This window comes from Triticum aestivum, chromosome 7B, assembly GCF_018294505.1.
Source record: "Triticum aestivum cultivar Chinese Spring chromosome 7B, IWGSC CS RefSeq v2.1, whole genome shotgun sequence".
NCBI classification, from domain to species: Eukaryota; Viridiplantae; Streptophyta; class Magnoliopsida; order Poales; family Poaceae; genus Triticum; species Triticum aestivum.
The window spans coordinates 297,541,878-297,550,688 of NC_057813.1; the positions used below are offsets into that span (position 1 = coordinate 297,541,878).

The 8,811-nt window shown below is 45.9% G+C and overlaps 1 long non-coding RNA gene across 3 annotated transcripts; it reads right to left on the bottom strand.

Moving 5' to 3' along the window:
* Nucleotides 1–3,913: 3,913 nt before the first annotated feature.
* Nucleotides 3,914–8,099, bottom strand: LOC123159328 (uncharacterized). 3 transcript variants are annotated; one of them, XR_006479630.1, is made up of 3 exons: nucleotides 7,331–8,099; nucleotides 5,895–6,009; nucleotides 3,914–5,305 (listed from the first exon to the last, which is right to left on the bottom strand). It is a non-coding gene; the product is annotated as an uncharacterized lncRNA (long non-coding RNA). The 3 variants fall into 3 exon arrangements; XR_006479628.1 differs by having other exon boundaries at nucleotides 5,895–7,246; XR_006479629.1 differs by lacking the exon at nucleotides 5,895–6,009.
* Nucleotides 8,100–8,811: the final 712 nt, after the last annotated feature.

Here is an 8,811-nt window from a genome sequence, read left to right on the forward strand (position 1 = left end):
GTGGTCATCTTCATCGTGATGGAACCATGTGGGGGGTGCATCATATTCCACCATGGCCATCGTCTTGTCCAAAGGGAGGACGAGGTCGTCGAGGATCAGTGCGTCATCATAAATGGGACCTAGCACCAAATGAGAAGACACAATAGAGGTGGAGGTCAAGTTGTTAGAAATGCAAATGGCCTCACGAGACCTATCAACTATCTCACTCTCTCTATGTGGTGGTTCACTCACCCCCTCAAAGTAGGTGCACTCATAGTCACATATGGTGGAGTCACTCATCTCACACAAGTGGTGGGGGTTGTGGCTCTCCTCACATGGAAAGTGGGGCAACTCGTCATATATGGGGCGAGTGGTGAAGTCACGCTCACTCTCAATATGGTGGCAAAAGTCACTCAAGTCATCAACGTCGTCGTGGTCGAAGGGAAAATCACATGCTCAACCATCTCATCGTCATCGCCGTCGATGAAGGCCGAAGATGGCACATCATCACTCTCCTCCATGACCAAAGGGAAAATCCCATGCTTGATCATCTTGTCATCGTCGCCGTGGATGAAGGCCGAAGATGGCACATCATCACTCTCCTCCATGACCGAAGGGAAAATCCCATGCTCGATCATCTCGTCATCGTCGTCGTGGTTGAAGGCCGAAGATGGCACATCATCACGCTCTCCTCCAAAGATGGAAGAATCATCCTTGCTCGCCACCTTGTCGCTCGCCTCCAAAGCTTTGGTCCTTGAGGGTCTCCGTAGTCGTACTCATCACCGCGGCGTCTTGAAAAAGAGTCGAAGTAGACTCGGCATCATCAATGCCACAAAGAGGGATGGCGGTGAAGTCGAACTTGGGAGCATCATCTTGGAGCTCATCGAGCTTGGACATCATGGTGGCACTAGCCTCATGCTTGTCGTAGAGCTTGGTTGTCGCGAAGTGTGCTTGGGGTGGAGAAGCCTTGGCCTTCATGAGTTCTTGTTCCGCCTTGAGAGCACCAATGTAGTAGTCATCGAGGGACTTGTAGTTCTTGAGGAAGACAGTCTTGGAGATGTCGTTGATCAATCCCATATGAAGTGGAACTTCATCGAAATGGGGTCGTCCACACTGGTTCATCGCAAGGCAGTCTTCATCTCCTTGAAGTACTTGTCGATGGACTTGGATCCTTGGATGGTGTTCTCCACTTGGCGTCGAAGTTGTTCCGTGTAGGTTGGAGGCACGAACTCTCACCGCAAAGCTCTCTTCGTCTTGGGCCAACTCATCTCGTAGCTCTCCGAAGGTGTGTGAAGCCACCATGTCGAGGCGTAGTCGTGGAAGTTTCTTGAGGCGCACTTCACTTGATCTTCGAGACGAACTTGATGTAGCTTGAGGTAGTCATCCATCAAACTCTCCCACTCGTGGTACTTCTCGGGTTCTTGAGTCCCATAAAAAGGAATCGCGTGGTCAATGTCGAGGTCGTATTAGCTCGGGAAAGTCGTGGACTTGAGCTTGGGGAGCTTCTCTTGAGCATAGCCTTGAGGTTCTTGTTGGCGAAGATGTCGTATGTCCGTAGGCGAAGATGCCTTGAAGTCACTTGGCAAAGATGCCAAGGGAGATGGTGAAGTCTTTGAGCGGTTGTTGGTGTAGAGCTCGTGACCTTCATGTTCTTGTTGGTGATGTTGTCGATGCTGATGTGATCTTGCCGGAGATGGTAGGTTGGAAGCATGTGCTCTTGAGCGTCCTCTCGAAGATGAGGAAGATTGCTTTTAGGACTTGATGAGGGCTTTGATCTCCTCCATTTGAGCTTGCATCTTACCGTCAGAGTTGTTGTTCGTGGCATCGAACTCGTCGTTGTTGTTGTAGACCGAAGGTGAAATGCCTTGCCTATCCATCACAAGACTCGAGTAGAGGTAAGTAGGAAATGAGATAAACAGTACCAAGTTACGTTTTCCAAAAGTTGAGGATGTATCCCGTTTCACTCAATGTGAATGAAAGAATAGTGAAATTGGTACCGGACTTGTTCACTCACACCTATCAAGTAAAGCTTATGGTAGAGCTCAGTGAGGATAGTGGCACAAAAATTTGATGCAAAATGTTAGCAAGAGTCAATAACGTTGAAAGAGATTCACAAATTCGCAAGCGAAACAAGTAGACCAATAGCAATATGTGGCACATGGAAACACACACACAGATAGATAAATGGGGTCGTGCAACCAAGGAATAAGCACAAAATGTGGAATCCACGGAAAACGCTCGTGTTGCACAACTCAAAAGAGACGCTATTACGATTGCTCAATAGGCGGATACGACACTTGTGCACAACCTATAAGATGTGAAATGGATAAGCTTTCTATCTCAAGTATGCTATGTATGTATGGTTCCCAGTGTTTCTCTCAAGATGATCCAAGATGATTGGATATGACAATCTTATGTGCAATATGGTATGATGCTATGGCACTTGCTTACAAGCTTCTTCGCTCTCTTTCTCGTTTGCTTAAAAGCTTTTTTTGTATGGATGGCCACTTTTGCACGATGCACAAACCAAGATAGCAATTGTGTATATGCGGGAACAAACTTGTGACACAAGATATGATACCAATATATGCACCATGATGATATAGTATGTATGCTATGGGAAGTATAGATCAATAATGTGCGCAAGTAACGTTGCCAGCAATACTCAAATGGCTAGTCTCGATAGGCAAGTAACACAAAATGGGCTAGAGGTTATCAATGCAATTGCAAGGGGAATGTACAATGGTGTCATCAAGGTTACCATCCGTTGCGATGATGAGAGGCGGTGTTGCCGATGTAGACCCGTTCCTAGTTAGCCGAAACACCCTAGGAAATGGAAAAACCGCAAACTCAAATTCTCCAAAGTCAAATGTCAAATGGTGGTAGCGGAAAGCGGTGGTGGTTTGCACTTCGCAATGCGGAAGTGCAATGATGAGTTAGGCAAGTTGAAGTTGAGGTTGCCGTCCCTAAGTAGCCGAGACACCTTAGGAGACACAAGCCACAACTCAAACAAGCACAAACAAAATTGGGTTAACTTGGGGTGGAAGTGTATGGTGGGTAAGCCTATGCGGAAGTGGTGGTGGTGGTTGATGAAGAAGCAACCGTCCCTAAGTAGCCAAAACACCTTAGGAGACTCGAATCACTACTCAAGCAACCACTAATGCTATCTGGAACAAAATGGGTTAGGTTGCGGAAGTCGGTGGTGGTGTAGCGGTTGATATGGTGGAAGGCCTAGGCAAACTTGCTAAATTTTGGAAATTTTGATGGATTCAAATGGTGTTGGTAATATTTTTGTGGGATGAGGAATGTCAATAGCTTCAAAACAAGCTAAAGAACGTCAAAATCGGAGTTCAGATGAATTAGTTATGGACAAAACAAAAATCAGCCGAAGTGGGAATCTACAGGTTACAGACGTCCATAAAAGGACGGATGTCCGGTCGTCAAACGTCCGGGAGGGCTCGGAAATTCATGATTTTTGTTCTGTTGGCAGGCTTCGGTCGTCTGGAAAAGGTCGGACGTCCGGGGGTCGGGGTCAACACGGGATTTGAGCTCTGGGACGCTATTTTGGGCGGAATTTTGGGATTTTGGGGTTATAATTGAAGAGATTTCATGGATGAAAGATGGGGAAAGGTGGGGAAATGCTAGATCCACTCAAAACCAAGCAAATCCATGGATCGAAATCAACAAAACATCATCAAACCAACAAATCACAAAAAAAATTGGGGGCTATTTTTGGGGATTTTCGGATTTAGGACGAAATCAAAAAAATCAAGCTAGAAAACAAAGGGTAGGGGCTTCAAAAACGTGATCAACGTGGCTCATAATACCATATGATACGGGGCTAACCTGGTGTAGTCCGGTCTTTCACGTTTGGAGTTTGATCCCTCAAAGAATATGAAGAACACGGGGAAGAACAGGGAGAAATCACAAGAGGAAACACTCAAGAACAAGTCCAATTACACATCCACTAGACAATCAAACACACAAGATCCACAAAGGTACATGAACAACAAAAGGAAAGATACAAGGTAGAGTTCATCTTCAAGAGAAGGTCTTGATGGTATCCTAGAGAGATCTTCCCACGAGGGAGTCTTGACGATATCCCACAGGATCTTCTCACATCGAGGTCTTGAACTCCATGGGAGTGGTCTCTCTCTCTCAAGAGGAGGAGGTAGGAGCAAAACTCACCTAAGAATGAGCTATCATATTTGCTAACCCTAGAAAGGAGGTGGAGGTGGTCCATTTATAGTCTAAGCCACGAAGAGGTAAGTGGGAGAGGGATACAAGGCCAAAGGCCCGCGGCTGCGCACACATGCGTCGGACGTCCGGTCGATGTCTGACGTCCGGAGGCTCGGGACGGCCCGAACATCCGGAAATCTTCGGACTTCCATAAATATCATTCTATCGCCATGGCACCGGTCGTCCGGTGGCGCTCGGTCGTCCATGCCTGGGAGGTGTCAAACGTCCAGTCTCGGTCGGTCGTCCAGTCGCTGTAGATCTCGTCGGCAGGGCTCTTGGGCTGGCTGGAGTTCCAGGTGTCGAACGTCCGGCGTAGTCCGGTCGTCCGGTGGCCGTAGGTTGTCGGACGTCCGGTGGCACATCGATCGTCCGACCTCTGGGGACTCCGCAGCTCCGTCTTCCTCCATCTTCGCTTCCATGCTTCCCTCGCGGATGGTGTAGGTGTTCCTTGGCGCTTGCACCTCTCCTCGTCATCCGTAGCGTTCCGACAATACCTATGCATGCACACGAGTGGAGTGTCAAGTAGTATACAATCCTCAAAGGGGTCAAGTGAACACGTGTAAAGGAGAAGATTCACCTTTATGTATGAGAAGTAGAGGTCGCACGTGTCACTTGCCAAACAGACTTTTGACATGGTGATGACCGTAGGATGCTCCACATCACAAACCAAAAAATGAAGCAACAAAGGTTGATTGCCTACACCTTTATCAACTAACACTGCTTGCTCATTTGGTCACCGCATAGAAGCCGGTAAGCAACTAATAATCTGCTACAAGAGGTACAACTTTATCATCTGTCTCCTACTCATACATCAAGCTTTCAAAGTATATCTAATTTTCAGGTCTGGACAGATTCAAGCAACTGAGAGCATACTACCCTTTTTGGTTCAAATTAAATGGCCCAATCTTCCATCAGATTGATATGGGGCTTAGAGTTTAGAACATACTTACAACATGGGGCTTAGAGTTTAGAACTGACTTACAGCTGGATAATGTAATACGGCAATACCTGTAGAATGATAATGCAAATACCTGTAGTTAAATCCATCAGTTTTAGCACATTCGTAGAACCATGTTTCTCCACTGCTCTGCAATCATTTGTTAACGCACCTTTTGTCAGTATGAGCAACCAACATCATCTAAAAGGAAGCATACAAATGTAGGTACCGCAACTCTCTATAATGTAGACAGTTCATAGCAGAATACACACAGCGCAAGGAGCAGATGTTGAAAGCGCAAGATCTTATACAAAAGGTCTCAACCATGTAATGTTGAAAAGCATAAGAATAATGCCATAAACTTAAATACTAATCTTTAAAAATATCATTAGAAAGAGCAGTACATCATAGAAAAACAATGCAATAAGTATAGACAACCTAGCCACTCCAACTTAAAAAGAATCAAGTTCCAACTCCAGAACACATATGACCATTACAGAACCACTTATCAGTACTACATTCTGGCCTTACCGTCACATGGCAACCAAACTAATCCTCATATATTTTAAAAAAAAACAACAACTCTACTGACCCTTCATAGGCAGAACTCAACTAACCGGCTGGTTAGCCAAGCATTATGTGCCTGCTGCAATCTTCAAGTATATACTCTAACCTACTTATTTCTTGATACTGAGAGATGCAAAAAGAAGTTAGAGTAGCCAAGGCTTAGATGTTGTACCAGTCAGCAAATCTGCACTGCTCTGCTTGGAAGAGCGTCAGATGGATCCAGCCATCGTTGGCCAGAGACGCACCAAAGTACGACCTTACAACCCCTTTTCATCCCCTCTCGCCTCCTCAAATATTAAAAATATTGTGTATTTAAATTTCTTCTTTAGCAATGGAAAGCATAAGGAAAGCTCGATGAGAATTGAATAACTTCCTAGAAATAAATAAGTGACAACTAAACAAGGCACACAGAAGGCAAAAACTTCATGATTTGTATGCCTTCTTTTCACTGATGATGATGCTTACTTTAGTGTAGCCCTAGTGAAAAAGAAAATAAACTTGTGCCTTATCGATCAAAATGTCACTACCTAGACTAATGGTCCAAACAAAATCACCTCTATGGACAAAAGATTCCAATGGATAATTGACTGTAATGTGTATGATGATCATGCATATCTAGCTCTATATTAGCATGTTAGGGAAAAAATCAAGAAATTAAAGGCAATATATCTCAGGGAATAAGATGCATCTTTCACATCTCAGTTAAAAGAAGCCCCAACATCACCAGTAAAAGTGTTTGTCTTTGGTTCAATTTTCCTGACTTCCCCAAGTGCTTGTACAGTTGAAAAATATATCATAACTGAATACAATGAAACAGCAAGAAGCAAATGGCAAGAAAATTGAAATGGTGTAGCAATTAAGTACTACAGCAAACCGAATAGGAACAGATCAAATATAAACAAAGAAGTGCAATGCCCTTTTCCTTATGGTGGCGTTCCTTAATGTAACCTACAAACCAACCATGTCATCTATTTTTGTGCTACATATAGACTGAAACCAAGCAAGATAATGTAATCTGACAAGAAGTATAGTATAGCTGATTTAGAAATTGTGAATTGGCCATTCCAAACAAAAACAACATTGCTGGTGCTGCAAAAATGGATAATCCAGCGCCAAATAGTGATGCCTCCATAAATCAAATCCCTAGGAATTTTCCCGCAGATAGCAACAAAAAAAAAACAAATCTCAGAACAAGGTACCACTCAGTAGAAATCTGAAAACTGCACTGGGCAATGCCATCAAAAAAGTCACACCCGGCCATCATTACACCATACTGCAAATTTTGCATTTTCAGTGTTACGATCGTTCATGCATATATCATTACACTGCAGTTCTCCAGAAATAGACCGAGTTAATTATTCTGTTCTACAAAAAGATCAGAATCACGATTGTCGAGTATCCTCTCTCAAACTAAAAACATCAATTCGTAGCTAATCCCCAAATATAGATAGTAATCTGACGAAACCAAAACACCGCATTCACCAAATATGGAGATCTGAAGATTGGAAGGGAGGCATAGGATACCTGTAAAAGTAGGAGATCATGGCTAAACGCACAGAACACACACGCATCAAGGACCAGGGAGAGCAGGGATTTGGTGGAAGTTACCTTGCCGGGATGGGATTCTTGGTGTCAACAGTGGAGCTAACTCGCGGCAGTGACGGAGGTGACTCGAGGCGACGGCCAGGGCGACTCCATGCAGTGGCTAGCGAATCCAGGTGGCAGCGACGGCCAAGCCAGGGCGCCCTTGATCCAATCCGTTGCCCTGCTCTTGTCAATCAAGCGAATAGGGTTACGAGTGGGATTTTGCTCTGCTATGGCTGAGCTCCGTCGCTGCATATCCCCGACCTATCGATGGCGTCCCTTATGGTGCATTGAGGGCGGCGACGTTTGAGAGAAGGGAGCGGGGAGGAGGTGAGGTGGAGGCGGCAGTGTGGGAGAGGAGGGAGCAGGGAGAAGATGAGGTGGAGGCGGCGGCGTGGGATAGGAGGGAGCAGGGAGGAGACGAGACGGAGAGGGCGCGGGATTGACGAGTACTGCTGGCGACTAGGGTTTTGACCCTTTTGCATGTTCCCCAGGGTGAGCGCGACGCATGGGTGAATCCTGACCGCGACGAGATGCGCAACCAGGGCCACAACATCGAGCGCGGCGGCAAGCCGACGAGGCTGGCATCGAGGGCCTGGTGAGACCAGAGGCGAGGGCGCAAGGAGAGCACCACTACGGCTTTGCAGGGGTCGACAATGATGACATGGGAGATGAGAGGACGAGCGCGTGGGAGGTGGTGGAGCTCCTAGGGTGGAGGCAGGGGCGACGAGGAGGGAGGAGGGAGGGAGTGGCGGCGGCAGATGAGGGAGGGAAGAGGAGGAGGAGGGAGGGAGTGGCGGCTTTGGGTTGGGGGCAGGGTTTGTGCGGTTTTGCCCGCTGCGCCCACGACGCGTGCGCGCGCACGCGACGTGGCAGGAGAGGCTGCCCATGCACCTGAAAAACTGGCACCCGGTCAATTCGATCCAGCCCGAGCCCATTGGTCATACCCGTTCAGGTTTCACCGCGTGGTCAAAACAAAACAGAGGAATTTCTAATAAGGATCCAACGGGCAGCAGTGAAAAAAAGACCGCGTTGACCGGGATCAATGACTATCGAAGGATGAATTCGGGGGAGCATTCTAGGAGCGAGATGACCAGCCTCATTATTGGTTTAAATTTGGTTGAGTGTTTTCATGAACCTCATCATTGTCTTTTTCATTATCACTAGGTGAATGTTCATTACCAGATTGAGTTTCAGCATCAGAGATAGAAGTTTCATTTTCATTATCAGGAGGTTTGTCTATTTTAGATTCACTAGAAGCATGCAAAGTCCTATCAATTTTCTTGTTCTTTTTCTTTTTAGAAGGACTAGGTGCACTAGTGTTATTTCTTTTCAAATCTTGTTCAATTCTTTTTGGGTGCCCCTCAGGATAAAGTGGTTCCTGAGTCATGTTACCTCCTCTAGTTGCAACTCCAACAGCAATGTCATGTATATTATGATTCATTTCATCAAGTAATTCTCTTTGTGATTTATCAACTTGTTCTAACTGAGTTTGAACCATAGAA